Source organism: Dendrobates tinctorius, unplaced genomic scaffold (assembly GCF_039654945.1).
Source record: "Dendrobates tinctorius isolate UK_male_01 unplaced genomic scaffold, ASM3965494v1 ptg000215l, whole genome shotgun sequence".
NCBI classification, from domain to species: domain Eukaryota; kingdom Metazoa; phylum Chordata; class Amphibia; order Anura; family Dendrobatidae; genus Dendrobates; species Dendrobates tinctorius.
This window is the reverse complement of record NW_027361882.1, coordinates 4,066,949-4,090,996: the sequence shown is the minus strand read 5'-3', so window position 1 is coordinate 4,090,996 and position 24,048 is coordinate 4,066,949. Positions and strand designations below refer to the sequence as shown.

At 47.5% G+C, this 24,048-nt stretch overlaps 1 long non-coding RNA gene across 1 annotated transcript; it reads left to right on the top strand.

Annotated features, from left to right (window-relative positions):
• The first annotated feature begins 18,179 nt into the window (after nucleotides 1-18,179).
• Nucleotides 18,180-21,466, top strand: LOC141058840 (uncharacterized). The gene is made up of 2 exons (XR_012222331.1): nucleotides 18,180-18,401; nucleotides 18,894-21,466. It is a non-coding gene; the product is annotated as an uncharacterized lncRNA (long non-coding RNA).
• The last annotated feature ends 2,582 nt before the right edge of the window (nucleotides 21,467-24,048 follow it).

Below are 24,048 nucleotides of genomic sequence, written 5' to 3'. Positions count from 1 at the left end.
AGTTCCGAGCCATTTTTCTCACCTTCTCACATCGTGCCGCCACTGAGGCAAGGGGGTGGTGTCACAAGAAGTTCAAGGGAAGATGTTGAGGGAGTACCTTGCAGATTGTACAACACGTGGCATGAACTGGCTGGCTCTCTATGACTTGGAAGTCCTGGCCTGGCCTGCTGCTAGTGTTCTGTCAGAGCGTGTTTTTAGTGCCGCTGGTGGAATTATAACAGATAAGCGCATCCGCCTGTCAACTGACAATGCAGACAGGTTGACTCTTATTTAAATGAACACATCGAAACATAACCTCAAATAAATTTTTGTTCCTTGGTTGGGGAGGTGTATTCTCATGCACCTCTGCACACTCACACATGGTCATCAGCTTCATGATTGGATCTGTTTGGTGTTATCCCTCTCCTTATCCTCATCATCCACAACCAGTAGAACACCAGGGTAAACATTTCTATGATGCAAAATGCAGATGAAGCAGGCTATGCGAGAGCGCCTGCAGATGAAGCAGGCTATGCGAGAGCGCCTGCAGATGAAGCAGGCTATGCGAGAGCGCCTGCAGATGAAGCAGGCTATGCGAGAGCGCCTGCAGATGAAGCAGGCTATGCGAGAGCGCCTGCAGATGAAGCAGGCTATGCGAGAGCGCCTGCAGATGAAGCAGGCTATGCGAGAGCGCCTGCAGATGAAGCAGGCTATGCGAGAGCGCCTGCAGATGAAGCAGGCTATGCGAGAGCGCCTGCAGATGAAGCAGGCTATGCGAGAGCGCCTGCAGATGAAGCAGGCTATGCGAGAGCGCCTGCAGATGAAGCAGGCTATGCGAGAGCGCCTGCAGATGAAGCAGGCTATGCGAGAGCGCCTGCAGATGAAGCAGGCTATGCGAGAGCGCCTGCAGATGAAGCAGGCTATGCGAGAGCGCCTGCAGATGAAGCAGGCTATGCGAGAGCGCATTACCTTTTCTGAAGTAGGCAGTGAGGCAGGCTCGGTGGGAAAGGTGCGGAGCGGGGAGGCAACTACCATTGAAGAAAAAGTCCCCCGATGGGTGGAAGACCTGAGGATGGAGATCAGTCAGTTCCGAGAAGAAATGGCGACTTCCAGGAGAACCCAGGCAGAGGGGCCCGGGCCACGGATGCGGGGAAGAGGAGCTGTTCCCCGAAGAGAAGCTGCAGCTACCCCAAGAAGACGTCCCCTCACTTGCTATACTTGTGGAGAGCCCGGTCATATCGCCCGGTGGTGTCCCCAGCGGAGCGGACCATCCCCCTACGGCTCCCATTAAACTAGGGGGCTCTGAGCACGAGGGACACCGCCCAGAGCGTGAAGGGCAGGGGAGTGAAAATAGTCCCACCAGCCTTGTTTCCATGTACCCCTTGGTCTGGGCCGAAATCAACGGGAGAGCTGTGCGATGCCTAGTAGACACCGGTTCGCAAGTGACCACCATGCCCGAAAATTTTTTTCGTAGACACTTCACAGAGGCGTAAACTGTGTTCCAAATTATTATGCAAAAAGAGTTTAGGAGTGATAAGGTTAGAATTTTTTTGTTTGTCATTTAAACTCATTGATGGTGATGTGTGTCGTGGCTCTTTATATCACTGAAAGCAATTGCAGATACCTGTGCAAATTAATTTGGCAGGTGTGTCCAAATAAAGGCAAGACTACTTAAGAAGGCTGTTCCACAATATTAAGCAGCCTACATTTTTTGCCAAAATGGGAAAGAAAAAGGATGTGTCGGCTGCTGAGAAGCAACAAATTGTGGAGTATTTAGGTCAAGGCATGACTACAATCAACATTGCCAAGACACTTCATCGTGATCATCGCACAATCAAGAAGTATGTAGCTGATTCCCAGCACACACATGTGCGTGCTGATAAGGAAAAATTGAGGACTCTTTCCAACAGGCAATTGCGTCAGGTTAAAAGAGCAGCCGCAAAAATGCCTTGTCATAGCAGCAGACAAGTTTTTGAAGCTGCTGGTGCCTCCAACGTCCCCCAAACAACAAGATGCAGGGTCCTTCAGAGGTTTGCAGCTGTGCGTAAGCCATCCTGTCGACCACCTCTACCCACTGCACACAAGCAGAAACTGCTCCAGTGGGCCAAACGACACATGAAGACTGACTTCCAAACTGTTTTGTTTACCGATAAGTGCCGTGCAATGCTCGTTGGTCCAGATGGATGGAGTGGAGGATGGCTGGTTGATGGACACCCCATGAAAACACGGCTAAGGCGCCAACAAGGAGGAGGTGGAGTAATGTTTTGGGCTGGAATCATGGGGAGAGAGATTGTGGCCTTTAGGATCCCTGAAGGGGTAAAGATGAACTCCATAATCTATGTGGATTTTCTAAAACAGCACTTCCTGCCATGGTTCAAGAGGAAGAACCGTGCTTTCCGCAGCAAGATCATTTTCATGCATGATAATGCACCGTCTCATGCTGCAAATAACACATCTGCATCTCTGGCTGCTATGGGCATAAATCTTCCCCTGACCTCAACCCCATTGAGAACCTCTGGAGCATCATCAAAAGGAGTGTCTATGATGGCGGGAGGCAGTTCACATCTAAGCAACAGCACAGGGAGGGGATTCTGTCCACATGCAAAACCATTGGAGCACAAACCATCCAAAAAATGACAAATTCAATGGAGTTCAGAAGCTTCTTTCGAACAAGGGGTCCTATGTGCAAATGTAACATCACCTAGAATAAAGTTTTGGCTTGAAAACTGTTTGATTTCATTTTATAATAAGCTGATAATGCTTATAATTTCACAATTGACCATTTTTTTGTTCAAAATAAAAAGGTTGAAAACTCAGCTGTGCATAATAGTTTGGAACATGCATTTTGAGTGTTTCTTATTTTTAAAAATATATTGTTTTCATAGGCAGTTTGTTCAAAAGCATTGCAATTATACTAGAATATTAGATGACTGGAAAATAACAATGACTGCAATTCATATAGGTAATTTAGAGAAAATATGAGGAAATATTTGTTGCATAATAATTTGGAACACAGTGTAAGTGGGGCCCAGTCATTAAACTTACGGCGGCCAATCACCTACCCATCCCGGTCACAGGGGTGGTGTGGCTGAACATAGAAGTCTGTGGAAAAGATGTGGGGAGAAAAGGAGTAGTATTGGTAGATGGAGAAACCGCTCAGGATCATACTGTAACCCTGGGCATGAACGTGCTTAAAGACCTCGGAAGCCTACTGCTCAACGAGACCCCAGATCAATTCTTGCGACAGTGGAGTGACCAGACTCCACAGAAAGTCTTTCAATAACTGATTCGGGCAGCACGGGTCCGGGAAATATGCAGCAGCGGAAAAGAACTAGGCAAAGTCATCGTCCCTGCTCCCTTGAACCGAGTGTTACCCCCTAGACAGACCGTGCTTCCCCTGCCGCTGCGAGCAGGAGTCCCACCAGAAGGAGCAGAGGTACAGGTGGAGCCTAGCCCGGCTGATCAATTGCCGTCAAGGATACTAGTCACACGGACCCTGGCCACTGTGCGAAACGGCACCGTCCTCGTGCGCTGTGTGAATTTGGGAGAGACTGACGTGAAACTGGCTCCCAGAGCAGAATTGGCCCACATTCTAGGTGTACCGGACGAGCTGGTGCCCTCCGAAACAGTACAGCTGACTGCCAAAGCAGAAGACCCATGGTTGGTGACTGTAAAAGTGGAGGTTGCCCTGGATCCCAGGGTGTTACAAGAAAGCCGACGGATACTTGAGCACATGCGGGCAAGAACTCTTAGAAATTACCTCTCACCACGTTCCCCAGGTGAAGGTCTTGCTGGGGAAGTACCAGGAGGTGTTCGCAAAGGATGAAGTTGATTTTGGCCGCATGACGGCCATCACCCATGAGAGACCCACTGGGGACGCGGCACCGATATCGCCAGAAACCCCCACAAACGTAACAGGATGTTAAGGGGATGCTGTCACAGATGCTGAAGGGAGTGATCCATGAGAGCCAGAGTCCGTGGGCTGCCCCTATTGTCTTGGTGCGAAAAAAAGATGGAACTCTACGTTTCTGTGTGGACTACCGCCGGCTAAACGCTTGCACAGTGCGAGATTCGAGTCCCTGTCAGCACTGGGAAATGCCCGATATTAGAGTTGAGCGAAACGGGTCGAACAATTGCAAAAGTCGCCGACTTTTGGCAAAGTCGGGTTTCATGAAACGAAACCCGACCCTAGGATGAGGTTGGCCACGAGGTCGGCAACTTACGCGCCAAAGTCGCGTTTCAAAAGTTTGTTTAGCGCTCGTTTTCAGCCAATCAGGATCCACGGACACTGTGGGCAACGTGATGATATAGGCAGGGGTCGCCACCATCTTTCAGAAGGGCATGCAAGTGATTGGCTTGCTTTGGTGGGCGTCACAGGGGTTATAAAAGGGCGTGCACGCCGACCGCCATCTTACTTCTGCCGATCTTAGCATAGGGAGAGGTTGCTGATTCTGTAGGGAGAGCGTTAGGCAGGGAAGACAAAAAAACTGCTTCTGCTGCTAGCGATTTTGCCTATGCAACACACCAGTCACTGTGTGTGCAGTGCAAGGGGAGGCTATATTGTGGTGGATCAGCGGTGTTGGTTGTTAGGCTGCCTTCTAAGGCTTCCTGACAGCTGCATTGCTGTTTCCCCACTGCTCTGCAAACTGCTTTTTTAAAAGCAATCCCAATTTTTTTTTGTCCTGCTAAGGTACTGAGCGTGCATTTATTCACACCATACAGCGGTGTACGCTCCTCACACAGTACCGTGTAACGGCTGTTATCACAGCCACAGTGAAGCTATCTGTGTGTCACTGTGGAAGGATAAGTGGAGGACTTGTTCCGTTCTTACAGACCTACACTCTAGGGAGATTCCTATTCTGAGAACAGCAATAGAACAACAAGGTTTACCCGTACAGGCCTCCAAACAAATGCACTATCAGGGTGCAGTGGACCCATATAAAGATGGCAACACAGGTGCAAAAATACCAATCAAGCAACTGCTCCAGCCTACCAATACATGGAGGGGGCGATTGCCTGGTATGTTGATGCACAAAAACAACTTGTATGCGGCGCTATTCACACTAAGGCCATGCACAGCGTCCAGGCCAGCCTAGTACCAACACCCTTCTATTAGTTCAGGCGGGCTGCCCAGCGCTAACAAATGCATGCCGTGTGGAAAACAAACACCACAGTTTACAAGACCAAATGAGCCCAACTGCACCCTGAATAAAAAGTGCAAAAAACACATTTTAAAAAAATATATATAAATATATCTTTCATAAAAAATGTGGAGTATTGGTTAATATTTTGGCCAAAATACGTGAGCCCTTAACCTACGTCAAAGATCTCCACGCTTACGGGTACCTAACACTAAATAATAATTAATAAGATTCCTATTCTGCCCAATTCTACAATCACTTTTTTCACACCTGTGCCATCGAGCCTGTGACATAGCACTGTGATATTCAGTGGGCCTCACACAATCCAAGTGTCCAGTGTCCACAAGTGTCGGCAGAAATTCAAAATCTCCCTTATCCTGTAGTCACTTTTTTCACACCTGCTGCATCGAGCCTGTGACATAGCGCTCTGATATTCATTGGGCCTCACACAATCCAAGTGTCCAGTGTCCACAAGTGTCTGCAGAAATTCAAAATCTCCCTTATCCTGTAGTCACTTTTTTCACACCTGTGCCATCGAGCCTGTGACATAGCACTCTGATATTCAGTGGGCCTCACACAATCCAAGTGTCCAGTGTCCACAAGTGTCTGCAGAAATTCAAAATCTCCCTTATCCTGTAGTCACTTTTTTCACACCTGTGCCATCGAGCCTGTGACATAGCGCTGTGATATTCAGTGGGCCTCACACAATCCAAGTGTCCAGTGTCCACAAGTGTCTGCAGAAATTCAAAATCTCCCAGAAATTCAAAATCTCCCTTATCCTGTAGTCACTTTTTTCACACCTGTGCCATCGAGCCTGTGACATAGCGCTCTGATATTCAGTGGGCCTCACACAATCCAAGTGTCCAGTGTCCACAAGTGTCTGCAGAAATTCAAAAGCTCCCTTATCCTCTAGTCACTTTTTTCACACCTGTGCCATCGTGCCTGTGACATAGCGCTGTGATATTCAGTGGGCCTCACACAATCCAAGTGTCCAGTGTCCACAAGTGTCTGCAGAAATTCAAAATCTCCCTTATCCTGTAGTCACTTTTTTCACACCTGTGCCATCGAGCCTGTGACATAGCACTGTGATATTCAGTGGGCCTCAACCAATCCAAGTGTCCACTGTGATATTCAGTGGGCCTCACACAATCCAAGTGTAGAGTGTCCACAAGTGTCTGCAGAAATTCAAAATCTCCCTTATGCAGTAGTCACTTTTTCACACCTGTGCCATCGAGCCTGTGACATAGCGCTGTGATATTCAGTGGGCCTCACACAATCCAAGTGTCAGGCATCCACAAGTGTCTGCAGAAATTCAAAATCTCCCTTATCCTGTAGTCACTTTTTTCACACCTGTGCCATCGAGCCTGTGACATAGCGCTGTGATATTCAGTGGGCCTCACACAATCCAAGTGTCCAGTGTCCACAAGTGTCTGCAGAAATTCAAAATCTCCCTTATCCTGTAGTCACTTTTTTCACACCTATGCCATCGAGCCTGTGACATAGCACTGTGATATTCAGTGGGCCTCACACAATCCAAGTGTCCAGTGTCCACAAGTGTCTGCAGAAATTCAAAATCTCCCTTATCCTGTAGTCACTTTTTTCACACCTGTGCCATCGAGCCTGTGACATAGCGCTGTGATATTCAGTGGGCCTCACACAATCCAAGTGTCCAGTGTCCACAAGTGTCTGCAGAAATTCAAAATCTCCCTTATCCTGTAGTCACTTTTTTCACACCTGTGCTATCGAGCCTGTGACATAGCGCTGTGATATTCAGTGGGCCTCACACAATCCAAGTGTCCAGTGTCCACAAGTGTCTGCAGAAATTCAAAATCTCCCTTATCCTGTAGTCACTTTTTTCACACCTGTGCCATCGAGCCTGTGACATAGCGCTGTGATATTCTGTGGGCCTCACACAATCCAAGTGTCCAGTGTCCACAAGTGTCTGCAGAAATTCAAAATCTCCCAGAAATTCAAAATCTCCCTTATCCTGTAGTCACTTTTTTCACACCTGTGCCATCGAGCCTGTGACATAGCACTCTGATATTCAGTGGGCCTCACACAATCCAAGTGTCCAGTGTCCACAAGTGTCTGCAGAAATTCAAAAGCTCCCTTATCCTCTAGTCACTTTTTTCACACCTGTGCCATCGAGAAAGTGACATAGCGCTGTGATATTCAGTGGGCCTCACACAATCCAAGTGTCCAGTGTCCACAAGTGTCTGCAGAAATTCAAAATCTCCCTTATCCTGTAGTCACTTTTTTCACACCTGTGCCATCGAGCCTGTGACATAGCACTGTGATATTCAGTGGGCCTCACACAATCCAAGTGTCCAGTGTCCACTGTGATATTCAGTGGGCCTCACACAATCCAAGTGTAGAGTGTCCACAAGTGTCTGCAGAAATTCAAAATCTCCCTTATCCTGTAGTCACTTTTTTCACACCTGTGCCATCGAGCCTGTGACATAGCGCTGTGATATTCAGTGGGCCTCACACAATCCAAGTGTCCAGTGTCCACAAGTGTCTGCAGAAATTCAAAATCTCCCTTATCCTGTAGTCACTTTTTTCACACCTGCTGCATCGAGCCTGTGACATAGCGCTGTGATATTCAGTGGGCCTCACACAATCCAAGTGTCCAGTGTCCACAAGTGTCTGCAGAAAATCTAAATCTCCCTTATCCTGTAGTCACTTTTTTCACACCTGTGCCATCGAGCCTGTGACATAGCGCTGTGATATTCAGTGGGCCTCACACAATCCAAGTGTCCAGTGTCCACAAGTGTCTGCAGAAATTCAAAATCTCCCAGAAATTCAAAATCTCCCTTATGCAGTAGTCACTTTTTTCACACCTGTGCCATCGAGCCTGTGACATAGCACTGTGATATTCAGTGGGCCTCACACAATCCAAGTGTCCAGTGTCCACAAGTGTCTGCAGAAATTCAAAATCTCCCAGAAATTCAAAATCTCCCTTATCCTGTAGTCACTTTTTTCACACCTGTGCCATCGAGCCTGTGACATAGCGCTGTGATATTCAGTGGGCCTCACACAATCCAAGTGTCCAGTGTCCACAAGTGTCTGCAGAAATTCAAAATGTCCCAGAAATTCAAAATCTCCCTTATCCTGTAGTCACTTTTTTCACACCTGTGCCATCAAGCCTGTGACATAGCGCTGTGATATTCAGTGGGCCTCACACAATCCAAGTGTCCAGTGTCCACAAGTGTCTGCAGAAAATCTAAATCTCCCCTGTCCTATAGACACCTTGTACCTTGTTTTACATTACTATATAGTTTGTAGGATTTTGTCTACATTTCTACCAAAAACGAGGAAGGCTGGTGGAAGAGGCGGTGGAATTGGGCGGGGGTTGGCAGCTGCTAATGATGCTGGATCTGATGGTAGTGGCAAAAGCAAAATAGGACCGAATGCAGGTGTTGAGCCTGCGTCATTGTCTGGCTCCATAAGGCTTCGAAGGCTTAGTTTTCTAGGAGTTGGCAAACCGCTTTTAACGCCGGAGCATCAGGAAAAACTTTTGTCTTACATTGCTGACTCAGCCTCCAGCTCTATCGCCTCCTCTTCTGAAGTTGTAAAAAGTAAAAGCACTGAGTCGTCATTGGAGGCTCATGTTCATGAACCACACCTTTCCTTGTGTCCTTCACCACAACCAAGATTGAAGGATGACGCAGGCCATACTACTGATTACTCCATGGAGCTGTTTTCACATACCATGCCTGGATTAGCAAGTGAAATGGTGAATTACCCAGGCCAAGATGAATCTGACATGGAGTGCACTGATGCACAGCCGCTGATAGATGATTCTGCTGGTACATTCACTCAAAGCACTACATTGTCCTCGCAGTGTACAGAGCCAGATTCTGACCCTGATGAGACTCAGGTGCCCCTTCCCGCACACTATACCACCATGTGACACAGAGGAAGGTGCACATGACATTGAAGAGGAGGTGATGGATGACCCAGTTGTTGACCCAGATTGGCATCCATTGGGGGGAAGAGGGTGCTGCTTCCAATTGCTCAGATGAGGAGCATCCACAGCAGACATCAACATCGCAACAGCTGTTATCTGGCAAGCCCGGAGCACTCCAAAGACAGGTTCCAAAAATCAAAAGAGTTGCTGGACAGCTTGTCCAGAGGGTCAAAAGATCACAGCGTGCTAGGCCGCAAAATGTCTGCCAAAGTAGGAAGAGTGCAGTGTGGCACTTTTTTGAACAAAATCCTCATGATCAGGCCAAGGTTATCTGTAAGAAGTGCGCAAAGACCTTTAGCCGAGGGAAAAATCTGAAAAATTTGAATACCAGTTGCATGCTTAGACATTTAACCAGCATGCACTTGCAAGCGTGGACACAACACCAAACCTCAAGTGCCACATGTGCAACTGATCACAACGAAGGTAGTCAGCAACGCTACATTGTTTCCCCCACTGTAAGCCCACCGGTTAGCACAGCAGCAAATGTTGAGGTGTCGTTGCAAGGCCACAGCAGTCAGGGAATCCCACTGTTATATCAACGAAACACTGAATCTAGGCCATCAGAAAGAACACCAACTCCATCACCATCATCAACCCTCTCTCAGTCCGCCCTGTCCACCGCTACTTCCACCATATGCAACTCTCAAGTCCAGCTCACCCTCCCAGACACTATGAGTAGGTCAAGAAAGTACTCAGTCTCTCATCCGCGTACACTGGGTTTGAACGCCCACATTGCCAAACTAATCTCGTTTGAGATGATGCCCTATCGGTTGGTGGAAAGCGCAGCTTTCCGCAAACTCATGGCCTATGCAGTACCACGCTATGACCTACCCAGTCGCCACTTCTTCTCTCGCAAAGCCATCCCAGCCCTCCACCATCATGTGAAAGACCGCATTGTCCATGCACTCAAGCAGTCAGTGAGTGGAAAGGTGCACCTCACAACTGATGCATGGTCCAGTCGGCATGGCCAGGGCCGTTACGTGTCCATCACTGCTCACTGGGTTAATGTGGTGGATGCAGGGTCCAAAGGGGACAGCGGTGGTGGGACAGTGCTGCCTAGCCCACGGTATAGGAAACAGTTGGCTCGTCCACAGAGCGCAGTCGTACGAGCACTCCATCTGCAGCTGCCACTGTTGCACACGAGGTGTCCCCCTATCGAGCAGCTAGTGGAAAGCGTCAGCAGGCTGTGTTGCAGATGATGTGTTTGGGCGACAGACACACCGCCGAGGTGCTGGCCGAGTACTTGAAGCGAGAAACTGAGTCATGGCTGGGCAGTGTACATCTTGAGGCAGGCAAGGTAGTTAGTGATAACGGCCGTAATTTTGTGGCAGCCATAGCCCTTTCAAAACTCAGCCACATACCTTGCTTGGCTCACACCTTGAACCTGGTGGTGCAGTGCTTCCTCAAAAATTATCCGGAGTTAACAGCCCTGCTCCAGAAGGTGCGAAGACTGTGCGCGCACATCCGCCGGTTGCCTGTACACTCCGTTCATATGCAGAAGCTGCAGCGATTGCTCCACCTTCCCAACCACCGCCTCATTATCGACATTGCAACAAGGTGGAACTCCACCCTGCACATGGTGGAGCGGCTGTGCGAGCAGAGGCAGGCCATAATGCATTTGTGGGAGGATAAACGGCCAGGCACTTTGAGAGCAGACATGGTGTTGACAGGTGTGCAGTGGTCGAAGCTGAAAGACCTCTGTAAAGTCCTTCAGTGTTTTGAGGAATGCACACGGCTGGTAAGCGCAGACGACGCCATCCTAAGCATGAGCATCCCACTTATGCGTCTGCTCATGCAAACTTTGAAGCACCTTAAGGAGCAGGCGTCTGCAGCCAATGTTGACGAGGAGGAAGAGGTGGAGGGAATCCTTGATGACATTCAGCCATTGTCTGCTCAGGGACCTCTCCTGGACGAGTTGGAGGAAGAAGAGGAGGAGGATGATGATGGGGATGATTACTTAGGGGAGGAGGATGCATCTCGTGGGGCAAGTGAAAATGTTGGCGTGGCAAGGTCTGGTACAGGGTTTGTGCGTGACTGGAGGGATGTGGATTTGCTAGAAAGTGCTCCTCCAACCAGCACTCGCAGTGCATCATTGACACCGGGAACATTGGCCCACATGTCAGATTATGCCTTGCGGATCCTAAAAAGGGACCCCCGCATTGCCAAAATGATGAACGATGACGACTACTAGTTGGCCAGCATCCTGGATCTACGCTATAAAGGCAAATTACAAAACATCATGCCACAGGAGAACCTTGACCTAATATTGGCTAATAAACAAGCAACTCTGGTAAATCGGTTGCTTGAGGCATTCCCAGCACACAGCAGCGGTGATGGTTCTCACACGAGCCGTACGGGCCGGGGGCAGCTTGGCAGAGGTGTTCATGGTGCACACAGCAGAAGTGGCGTTGGAGGCAGGGGTTTCATGACAATGTTGTGGACTGATTTTTCAAGTACCGCTCACACAACTGGTAATACAGCATCGATGGAAAGTGACAGGAGACAGCAGTTGTCAACTATGGTTACAACTACTTTTCCTCCCATATCGATGTTCTCCCACACAGGTCATTCCCCTTTGACTATTGGGCTGCTAAACTGGACACCTGGCCTGAATTGGCACAATATGCCTTACAGGAGCTCGCTTGCCCAGCTGCAAGCGTGCTATCGGAATGAGTCTTCAGTGCAGCTGGATCAATCCTGACAGAAAAAGGACCCGTCTGTCAACCCAAAACTGTGCCAGTACCGCCGTACTATGAGGGGCCCAGTGCCAGTACCGCCGTACTATGAGGGGCCCAGTGCCAGTACCGCCGTACTATGAGGGGCCCAGTGCCAGTACCGCCGTACTATGAGGGGCCCAGTGCCAGTACCGCCGTACTATGAGGGGCCCAGTGCCAGTACCGCCGTACTATGAGGGGCCCAGTGCCAGTACCGCCGTACTATGAGGGGCCCAGTGCCAGTACCGCCGTACTATGAGGGGCCCAGTGCCAGTACCGCCGTACTATGAGGGGCCCAGTGCCAGTACCGCCGTACTATGAGGGGCCCAGTGCCAGTACCGCCGTACTATGAGGGGCCCAGTGCCAGTACCGCCGTACTATGAGGGGCCCAGTGCCAGTACCGCCGTACTATGAGGGGCCCAGTGCCAGTACCGCCGTACTATGAGGGGCCCAGTGCCAGTACCGCCGTACTATGAGGGGCCCAGTGCCAGTACCGCCGTACTATGAGGGGCCCAGTGCCAGTACCGCCGTACTATGAGGGGCCCAGTGCCAGTACCGCCGTACTATGAGGGGCCCAGTGCCAGTACCGCCGTACTATGAGGGGCCCAGTGCCAGTACCGCCGTACTATGAGGGGCCCAGTGCCAGTACCGCCGTACTATGAGGGGCCCAGTGCCAGTACCGCCGTACTATGAGGGGCCCAGTGCCAGTACCGCCGTACTATGAGGGGCCCAGTGCCAGTACCGCCGCCTACGAGTGGGCCCCCCTTGCTTGGGCAGGGCCCCAGCATTTGCAATCTTTACCTCTCCCTGCTCCTCCGCTGTGTAGTCTGGGCCATCAAATCCATACTGTGCCTGACACCGTCTGAGCCTGCCTCCTGATGTATAGACATATCTTTTGAATGTGTACGCTATCCATACATGTTATCCGGGGATACGGTACCCTTTCTCACCTTTGTGCAATCACTTGCAAGCCATACTGGGCCTAACACCGTCTGAGACTGCCTCCTGATGTATAGACATATCTTTTGAATGTGTACGCTATCCATACATGTTATTCGGGGATACGGTACCCTTTCTCACCTTTGTGCAATCACTTGCAAGCCATACTGGGTCTTACACCGTCTGAGCCTGCCTCCTGATGTATAGACATATCTTTTGAATGTGTACGCTATCCATACATGTTATCCGGGCATGTGCAATCACTTGCAAGCCATACTGGGCCTTACACCGTCTGAGCCTGCCTCCTGATGTATAGACATATCTTTTGAATGTGTACGCTATCCATACATGTTATCCGGGGATACGGTACCCTTTCTCACCTTTGTGCAATCACTTGTAAGCCATACTGGGCCTTACACCGTCTGAGCCTGCCTCCTGATGTACAGACATATCTTTTGAATGTGTACGCTATCCATACATGTTATCCGGGGATACGGTACCCTTTCTCACCTTTGTGCAATCACTTGCAAGCCATACTGGGCCTTACACCGTCTGAGCCTGCCTCCTGATGTATAGACATATCTTTTGAATGTGTACGCTATCCATACATGTTATCCGGGGATACGGTACCCTTTCTCACCTTTGTGCAATCACTTGCAAGCCATACTGGGCCTTACACCGTCTGAGCCTGCCTCCTGATGTATAGACATATCTTTTGAATGTGTACGCTATCCATACATGTTATCCGGGGATACGGTACCCTTTCTCACCTTTGTGCAATCACTTGCAAAAGCCATACTGGGCCTTACATTGCCTGAGCCTGCCTCCTGATGTATAGACATATCTTTTGAATGTGTACGCTATCCATACATGTTATCCGGGGATACGGTACCCTTTCTCACCTTTGTGCAATCACGTGCAAGCCATACTGGGCCTAACACCGTCTGAGCCTGCCTCCTGATGTATAGACATATCTTTTGAATGTGTACGCTATCCGTACATGTTATCCGGGGATACGGTACCCTTTCTCACCTTTGTGCAATGACGTGCAAGCCATACTGGGCCTAACACCGTCTGAGCCTGCCTCCTGATGTATAGACATATCTTTTGAATGTGTACGCTATCCATACATGTTATCCGGGGATACGGTACCCTTTCTCACCTTTGTGCAATCACGTGTAACCCATACTGGGCGTGAGAACGGCTGGCGAGCTGTTAAGCAAGCTACAGCACCTGTGGTTTGCACACGTAAGTTTTTCATTTTTTTCAGGAATGACTGTTAGGCCTAATTCCGGAACTGCGGTTGACCTGCACTTACTGGGAAATCATTGTTCGAGGGTAATAATTGTAATCACAGATCCCCATCACTAACGTTGTTCAGCGGGTTATCTGCACCTGTAAGCGACAAACGCTGGCCTTTTCAGTGTAGCGCACATGCAGCCACGGACATGTAAGGGCATGACACACCAGTTATTGGCCAATCTCATGTGCCAGAGCCTCACGTGTCCCTCTAGTAAGCCGGACTCGGACCGCGGGGCATGACGGAGTCTCGTTCGTTAACGGAATTAAGCTTGCAATGTGTGCATCTGTTCTGTAGCTGGCATGGTTGAGGTTGCCCGTGTTGAGTCAAATTACGCCGTAGGCTCCACTCCTGGTGGTGCCCTTCTGGACATTCCTTTAAGGTTCAGCTTTGCAACCATACTGCCCACGTAAAACAAACACTTTGCCTTCATGAACGCTGTTTGGAGGGTCATGACTCGTGGGAATAACGCCGCCCAATCAGTTAACCTGCTAGAGAGATCCTTCGTTGCTCCCAAGCATGACATCACACTCCCTAGGAGGAAGGTAATGCCACTGTGGCGACCGTAATCCTGGGGGCGACACAAGTGCACTGATGCCCAGCCACTGCTCGATGAATCTGCTGGTACATTGACCCAGACCACTACATTCCCCTCGCACGCTACCCGGCCTGAATACTCAGGTTACCCTTCCCATATACAGTTCCATCTTACACGGTGACAAAGAGGAAGCTGCAGATGAAAGTGCAGGTTCGGCCCACCCGCCATCAGACACACCACCGTACTATCAGGGGCCCTGTGCCAGGGCTGTCGCCAACGAGCCGGCCCCCCCTGCTTGCTCAGGATCACAGCACTTGCAAGGTTGAAATACTGTGCAGTGAGATGGAAGATGGGGACGACGAGGAGTCCAGACTAGTACAGGGATTCCCTAGCGAGGAGACTTATTTCATTGTTTTCAATGTTGAGACAGCAATTTTTGGGGAGCACTATACTCTGGAGAATGATAGATGGGGACCACCATACACTGGAACATTCCAAAGGTGGACATCAGACACTGGAGCAGCATTTACAGGGCCCATTATACACTAGAGCATTAGAAATGGGGCCCATTATGTTTGGAGCATTATTTGGGCCCATAAGACAGTGGAGCTTCATCCATGGGGACCAACATGTACTGTAGCATTATGTGGAGCTCATCATATACTGTTTCAAACATTATATGGGACCAATGATTCTGTATGGAGAAATAGATGGGCCTCGTCATGAGATGTAAAAAGTGAAGTATTTTTCATTGTACTATACCGCTATTTCTCTGCCGTATCGGAGCATGATGAGTTGTGGTATTATGTGTTAAAGGGGCGCTCTTTCGCCCAGGGCACATGAAAACCTGGAGCCAGCCCTACCCCCCCACAACTTTAGCCAAATAACCCCCATTTTTCAGTGCGTAACTTGTATTATGAAGTTAATTAAGGTTGACCAGCTTAAGTAAGAAGAATTGATGCTTTTGGCATTCAAATGAGCACTGTAGGTGTGTTTCCTGTCCTCCTCTCACTGCCGACTTTTATTCCCCATTGACTTACATTGGGTTTCGTGTTTCGACTTTTCCCTATAATCGGCCGATCTTGCTCGACCAAAAGTCGGGTTTCACGAAACGAAACTCGACCATAAAAAAACAAAAGTCGCTCAACTCTACCCGGTATTTCTCCACACTGGACCTGGCCAGCGGGTACTGGCAAGTAACCCATGTCTGAACAAGACCGAGGCAAGACAGCCTTCATTCTTCTGATGGGACTATTTGAGTTTGACCGCATGCCCTTCGGGCTAGCCAACGCCCCAGGAACATGAGTGACTCATGGAACGGTGTCTGGGAGACCTTAACTTCGGAAGCCACCCTGATTTACCTTGACGATATAATCATCTTTGCACCCACCGTTGAATAACATCTCCAGAGGCTTGAGCAAGTTCTGAATCGGCTACAAAAATATGGCTTGAAGGGTGCAGGAGAAGATCGCTGCGGTGCAGGAGAAGATCGCTGCGGTGCAGGAGAAGATCGCTGCGGTGCAGGAGAAGATCGCTGCGGTGCAGGAGAAGATCGCTGCGGTGCAGGAGTAGCCGACCCCAAAAACCGTGAAGGATGTACGAGCATTCATTCCTGGGACTCACGGGATACTTCTGGCGCTTTGTGAAGGATTTCACCTGCGAATTGCTGAAAGGAGTACCCTTATGTGCGAAAAACAGGAACGTACACTGGGGAGAGCAACAGGAGAAAGCATTCTAGGCCCTGAAGAAGGCCCTGACTGAGGCCAAGTGTTGGCCTACGTTGACTTCACGCAGCTGTTCATCTTCCACACTGACGGAAGTCTACAAAGACTCGGGGCAGTACACTCACAGATGCAGAATGGGAAGGAGCGTGTCATCGTATACGTCAGTCACTCCTTACATGACTTAGAAAAAAATCCGGAAAATTACAACTCATTCAAGCTGGAGTTGTTGGCGCTGGTGTGGGCAATGACTGAAAAGTTTGCAGAGTATTTGGCCGGCTCAGAAGTCCACGTGCGTACGGATAACAATCCGTTGGCTCACCTTGAAACAGCAAAGCTAGGGGCCTTAGAACGCTGGATAGCACGAATGGCAAAATTCCGGTACAGGATCTCCTACAGGAGAGGAGTGGAAAATACTCATGCGGATGCCCTTTCCCGAGTAGACTACCGCCTGCCATCGCCCAGTCGGGATGAAGAATTGGAGGTTATAGAGGTTCCAGAATTTGGAGGGACTGCCAGGAGACGGTGGCAGAGACGCGGGTAACAGTTCAAGAAGGTACACCCGAGAATTTGTTGGAACAACCCTGTGATGAGTGGGTCCGGTTACAGCAGGAAGATCAAGATAGCTCAGCTGAGGACGTGGCTCATAGCTGAGGAGGTGGCTCATAGCCGAACAGGTGCCCAGCCAGAGTGAGCGGGCAGCCATGCCCCCTGATATGTTGCAAGTGTTGCGCCAGTGGGAGCGGCTGCAGTTATCCCCTCGTCCCTGGTACAACAGGTGGCTAAGGAAGCACACGAGAAGGGAGCACACTTTGGGACGGAAAAAACATTGAGTGGCTGCAACGGTTGTTCTTCCATCCCCACATAAGGACCGTCGTGGAGAAAGTATGTCAGCAGTGCCATAATTGTGAACTAGTTAAGCCGCCGGAACAGCGAGCCCCTACAGAAACGGTCCTCTGCACCCATGGAGTTACTGGCCATAGACTACTTGACGATTGGCCCAGCACACCAGGGCTATGAACATTGCCTTGTGATGATCGACCACTATTCCAAATTTGCTGTGGTCACACCTACTCGGGACCAGACTGCCGAATCTGCGGCTTATGGCATCTGTAAACATTTCATTCAAGTGTACGGGTGTCCCAAGCGAATCCATTCGGATCAAGGAACCTGCTACCTGGGAAAGGTGATGGAGGAGTTGCATCAGCTGTACAAAATCGGTAAGTCTCGGACCACCCCTTACCATCCACAGGGGAACGGAGCTTATGAGATTCAACAGCACCCTGATCCAGATGCTGAGGACACTTGAAGTTCAGAAAGCTGGAATACCCCCTTGGGCTCCTGCGTAAACCCCCCCATACTAAAAGCGAGCTGGAATACCCCCTTGGGCTCCCGCGTAAACCCCCCTATACTACAGCTGGACTATATCAAGGACCTCATAGACAGAGGACATCAAGCACCGCTGGTACCTCGGTGCCAACGTGGGACAAGAGAGATCCCTCCAATCAAGATCCGAACTGGTAAGTTTGCCTCATAAGAGAATAACTTTTCTACGGTTTGAACCCCGTATATTTCTCCTGCTGTCGATATAACCCGATCACATTATCCCCTGTAAATAAACCTCCCCTTTTACTGTTGGTCTGCCTGTTCCATGGTGACATATATATCTCCAGGACACAACATAGGCAATATGAAAGTTGTCATTTTAAAAGGCAATTTTAAATCACAGACACATCGGAGTCTATACAAGGGATAATATCCCTGAGGAAGGAATCCGTGGATTCAGAAACGCGTTGGATGTTTTGAGCCTCTCTGTTCTCCATAGCCAGTCACGTGAGCAATCACATGACCGTGACATCACGCAAGGTCCTGTGTACCTTGTCGGCTACAGTCTGTGTGCGCCCTCACTGCCCACCAGCTAGGGCAGGCCCCTTGCAGACATGACGTCTGTTTCCGGCCAGGACAGCGTCCATTACCCAAAGCATCTATTACCCAAAGCATCTATTTTTCATTTGGTTAATCAGTGACTACATTCCTGGACTATACAAGGGACATCGCTACTTCCTCATAAGAATTTCTCCTCCACAAGACCTGTGCTGGTAAGCACTCCAGTGTTAAGCTGCTGATTTGTAATGCCATTCCTTACTATCTCATGGCAAGATTCTTCTATTCAACACAAGTGAATCCTCTATATGCTGCATGTGAATGCAAGTTTGAATTCACCCCTCTATATTATATTTCTCTGTGAAAGAGTCAAGGTCTTAATGTTCACCTGCCTTGCCCTGAACCTTTTATATCTTCTGAGTGTAATATAGTTTTTATACAGACTTAATTTTGAGTGCAAATATTTAGTCAAGGGGGCGGTTCTGGACTCTTGGTGTTCACCTGCCTTGCCTTGGACCTTTTACGTCTCCTCTGAGTGGAGTATAGTTTTTATACTGACCTAATTCTGAGTGCAAATATTTAACCAGGGGGTGGTTCCTGACTCAACGTTTATCTGTTTTGTTTTGAACTTTTAATATCTTCTCTGAGTGGCGTATAGCCTCTATACAGACACAACTCTGAGCGCAAATATTGAATTGTTTATACAGCTTTTCTATACAACACTGCATTCGTACCTAATATACAACAAGAAAAAGAAACTCCACAGACTTCGACTGAAAGCAGGATTACATTCCAGCACCAGTCAAGACCCTCCTAAACACTACAGCATGGGGCAAAACCACCACACAGGTACAGTCAGCTGTGTTATTAATCTGTCATCTTACAAACCCACTAATCTAGAACTCAATGTACTTTCCAGAGGTCAAACTTTGTAGTGACATGGAACAATACTTCAGGAGACTTAGACTGAAGGAGTTCTTCTCTGTCAAAGAGGACTTGGGGCTTTTGGGCAGCCAAACTCAAGTCAGACTAGAGAATAAGAAAAACTCTGACTGGACACCTCCCTCTGGCCGCAACACCATTTTGGACCAATATATTGACTCATTTAGACATTCGATGCAGTCCACGATACTGGATAAAAAAGCAAAGGAAACATCTAATATAAGTTTGCAGGAGAAAAAGGCGATTCACGGCCTTAAGAACAACAGGGAGATCACTATTAAGCCTGCGGATAAAGGTGGTGCCATAGTTCTCCTTAATACAACCGACTACATCAAAGAGGCTCACAGACAACTGATGGATATACCGACTACATCAAAGAGGCTCAAAGACAACTGATGGATATACAGTACTACACCAAACTGGATGATGACCCAACTCCAAAATATCCGAGGGAGTTGAAAAGAGTCAAAGGTCTATGTACAGACCCCATAAACCTTCTGAACTTAATACCCAAGAATCCAAGGATGGGAACTTTCTATATACTTCCCAAGATTCATAAGCCAGGCAACCCAGGGAGGCCAATCATCTCAGGGGTGGGAACACTAACTGAAAAATTCTCAGGGTGGATTGAAAACATCCTCAAGCCGCTGTAAGGAAGACAGCCAGCTATATACAGGACACTACAGATCTGCTTAATAAGCTATCCACGATAGGTCCCCTCCCCGACAGCACCATCTTAGCCACCATGGACGTCGAATCCTTATATTCCAACATCCCACACGAAGATGGACTAGCCGTCTGCCGAATGTTTCTTGAGGCCAATGGGATCCCCCCTCCAAGTCTGTAATAGCACTTACCAGATTCATCCTCACACACAACTTTTTCTCTTTCGGTGAGGAGCTATACCTACAACGCACCGGCACCGCTATGGGAAGCAAAATGGCACCCCAGTACGCTAACCTCTTCATGGCTAAACAGGAAAATGACTTTTTAACATCCTGCTCCATCAAACCCTTTGCCTATTTCCTTTACATTGATGACATATTAATAATCTGGACTGAGACTGAACAAGAACTTCTAAATTTCCATGACAAATTCAACAAATTTCATCCAACCATAAACTTGACATTAGACCATTCAAAAACAAAAATCAACTTCCTAGACACCACCATAAAAATCCAAAATGGTTCATTCCAAACATCAGTATATCGGAAACCAATTGACCATCCCACATACCTCAAATGGGACAGCTTCCATCCTAAACACATTTAGAAATCCATTGTCTACAGCCAGGCCCTCAGATATAACCGTATCTGTTCCAGTCCCAAGGACAGGGATGAACACCTAACCCAGCTTAAAATGTCATTTTTAAATAAAGGTATCGTTAGGGCCACAAGGATCCCTAGAAGTCAAGTACTTCAATACAGAAAAAAAGAGGAAAATCGTGTACCTCTGGTAGTGACCTACAACCCACAGCTTGAAATACTCAGAGAAAAATGGCTAAGAAACTTCACCATATCCTACACAAGGATGACCGGTTAAAATTACTATTCAAAGACCCCCCCCTTGCTATGTTACAGACAACCTCCCAATCTAAGAAACATCATTATCCGAAGTTCAATGCACTCTGTTTCACCAAGAGGAACATATCCTTGCAATGGGAGAAGATGCAAAATCTGCATTCATATAGAGACCAAAGACAAAATCCAAATTCCCAACACACAGCAGGACTATAAGATCCCAGGGACATTCACATGTTCCTCTTCCAATGTGGTGTATTTAATTCTATGCAATATGTGTGCTGTGGGTGGCCTCTATGTTGGAGAAACAGGACAGAGACTGAGAGCAAGGATGAGGTCTCATCGTCATACAATTACAGACAAAAAAAAACATTTACCATCGTACCTGTGGCTAAACATTTCTGTGGTCCAGGACACAACATAGGCAATATGAAAGTTGTCATTTTAAAAGGCAATTTTAAATCACAGACACATCAGAGAGTGTGGGAGCAAAAATTCATTACTATCTTTGATTCTATTCACACAGGACTCAATTTGTCAGAAGGTTTTATGAACCATTACCATCTGAGCTATCTGCTCCAAGTAGCCCTTTGATCTTCAGAACTTTTCATACTACCTATCTAATCTTACCTAATTAAGGATACTCTCTCCAAGCTCATTGTTTGTTTATTGAAATGTTGTGCTTTAAACTGTGTATAAGGTTTCTTCAAATATTTTGTCATATCAGCCTGATGAAGGGACGTAAGCAGTCCCGAAAGCTTGCTTTGTAACAACATTCACTATTATTTGTTAGCCATTAAAAGGTATCATACCCACAAGATTCCTATTTTGTTTCTCTCACTGAGAGCACTTTATATATATATATATATATATATATATATATATATATATATATCTCCTGCATGTTATTAGACTTACAACGCTCACTCAACATAGTCTCACTCACTCCACATAGTCTGATAATGCAGTCTACATTAGCACACGGCCATGCGATCCTTTTATAGATGCAGCCTTCCGGGATCTTCCTGAAGGCCCAATCCGAGCTGCAATAGGACCTGAGCATGTGACCTGATACCTCCAATGAGGTCGTCCCACGGGCATGCTCAGTAGGAGAAAAGCAGGACATAGTCCCAGGAGCGTCTGCTCACAGCAGACTAATGTTTGATGCTATAGCTGAGCCTGGAGCGGCAGTAGCAACCAGACGCATAGCATTAGCCTGGGCAAGATGCCAGGACCGACGTCTCTGCTAAGCAGGGATCCTCTGTGGCTGCAGAATGGGAGACCGCAGAAGACATGGCTTGAGATTCCCCCTGTGCAGTGGGAGAACCATACAAGCTGTTTAATTTTTGGCACTGGTATTGGTAGGATTCCAGTGAATAATTTTTAAGCAAAATAAATGTTACTCACGCAGGGTGAAATCTCATACAAATGAGATGTACGTATATTATTCCAATTTAGTGTTATATTTTCCATTTTTCCGATTGTTAATTGATTTAATTTTACATTATGTCTCCGCCACTAGATGACCACGGTTAATGTGTTCAGCGCTGCAATAGGCTGTCCAATATTTTGCAATGGTGTTTTTATGATGCTCGTGAATAATTTTAAATCCGAAATCGCCCGTGAATAATTTTAAATCAAAATAAATGTTACTCACCCAGGGGGAAAAGCTCAGACAAATAAGATGTACATATATTAATCCCATTTATCGTTCTATTTTCCATGTTTTCCATCGGTGGAACATCCTGTTGTGACCTGTGTATACCTCTACAATCTAAAAAAATTGAAATCCTATTATATATTTAAATTTAAATACCTGTCTCTGAGCTGTTGCTAGGGAAAAAAATATCTTGTTCAACACATTCTGGCTTGATTACTAAGAAATCCGTCTCTGCCACTAGGTGCCAGGGTTAACGTGTTCTGGGCTGATACAGGCAGTCCAATTTTTGCCAAAGGTGTGTAGGATGCTTGTATGGGCATTACTAGTCTAGGAGACCCTCTCCTTTGTAATGTGAAATTTTTTTGGATAGGAGGCCCTGCTCCACGTTTTTTCCAAGGGTGGATTGTGGTGCGTGAAATTTGGGTCAAGGCGGCACCTGGAATTCAATGCATAAGGAAACTGTATGCCAGGACCAGCAGAAGACTGTGAAGTGGGTTTTCATGTGGCCTTCCAGTATGTGGGTTCAAAAGCATATTGGGGTGCCAATGACTTGGTAGCAGGGCAGGCCTTGCTGTCAACGCATAAGGAAAGAGTACGGGAGTACAAAATGAATAATGTGAAGTGGATTTTCTTTGGCTCATCCAATACGTGGGTTTAAAGGCTTATTGGGGTGCATTTGACTTGGTAGCAGGGCAGGCCTTGCAGTCAATGCATAACAAAAGAATATGGGAATGCAAAACGAATAATATGAAGAGGATTTTCATGGGTCTATCCAGTATGTGGGTTCAAAGGCATATTGGGGTGCATATGACTTGGCAGCAGGGCAGGCCTTGCTGTTAATACATAAGAAAAGAGTATGGGAGTACAAAATGCACAATGTGAAGTGGATTTTCCTGGGCCCATACAGTACGCGGGTTCAAAGGCTTTTTGGGGGTGTATATGACTTGGAAGCAGGGCAGGCCTTGCAGTCAATGTATAACAAAAGAATATGGGAGTACAAAATGAATAATGTGAAGTGGATTTTCCTGGGCCCTTCCAGTATGTGGGTTCAAAGGCATATTGGACTGCGTATATGACTTGGCAGCAGAGCAGGCCTGTCAATGCATAAATAAATAGTACGGGAGGACAAAATGCATAATGTGCAGTGGATTTTCATGGACCCATCCAGTACCTGGGTTAAATGGCTTATTGTGGTGCAACAAATGTTGACAAATTGATTTACATGGAGATTTGCAGGCTTGGACTTCATGAAATTTGTGAGTTCGGAAAGCTCTGAAAGTTCTCGTTATCTGCAAGGCATAGGAGTAATTAATAGAATCTGAGCAGTTGGATATGATTTCCTATTCTGACTTGATATCTTAAATTATGCTGTCTAAGATATCTGTGGCACTAGGCATGTTTCCTTTCAAATAGGATTCGACTCTATTTTGGCTGTGGATAAAATCGGAGAATAAAGACGTATCGTAGCATAATAATCCCCTTGTTCTTATTTTTTTCTTTTTTTGAAGCTATTAGACAATTGAGAACGTTTACCGTTTTATATCTCATTGCTTAGTCAATATATGCTTCAACAGCTTCAGGCTTTAAGAGTTGTAGATTTGTTCTGCCTTTCAGTCATTTGGTGAACATTGGTCTCTTGAATTAGGACTTCATCCACAATGTACTCCTGTAAGATCTGGAAGTATGTACTATGAAATTCCAGATGATGATTGTATTCTTCAATCAACCTTCAGAACATCA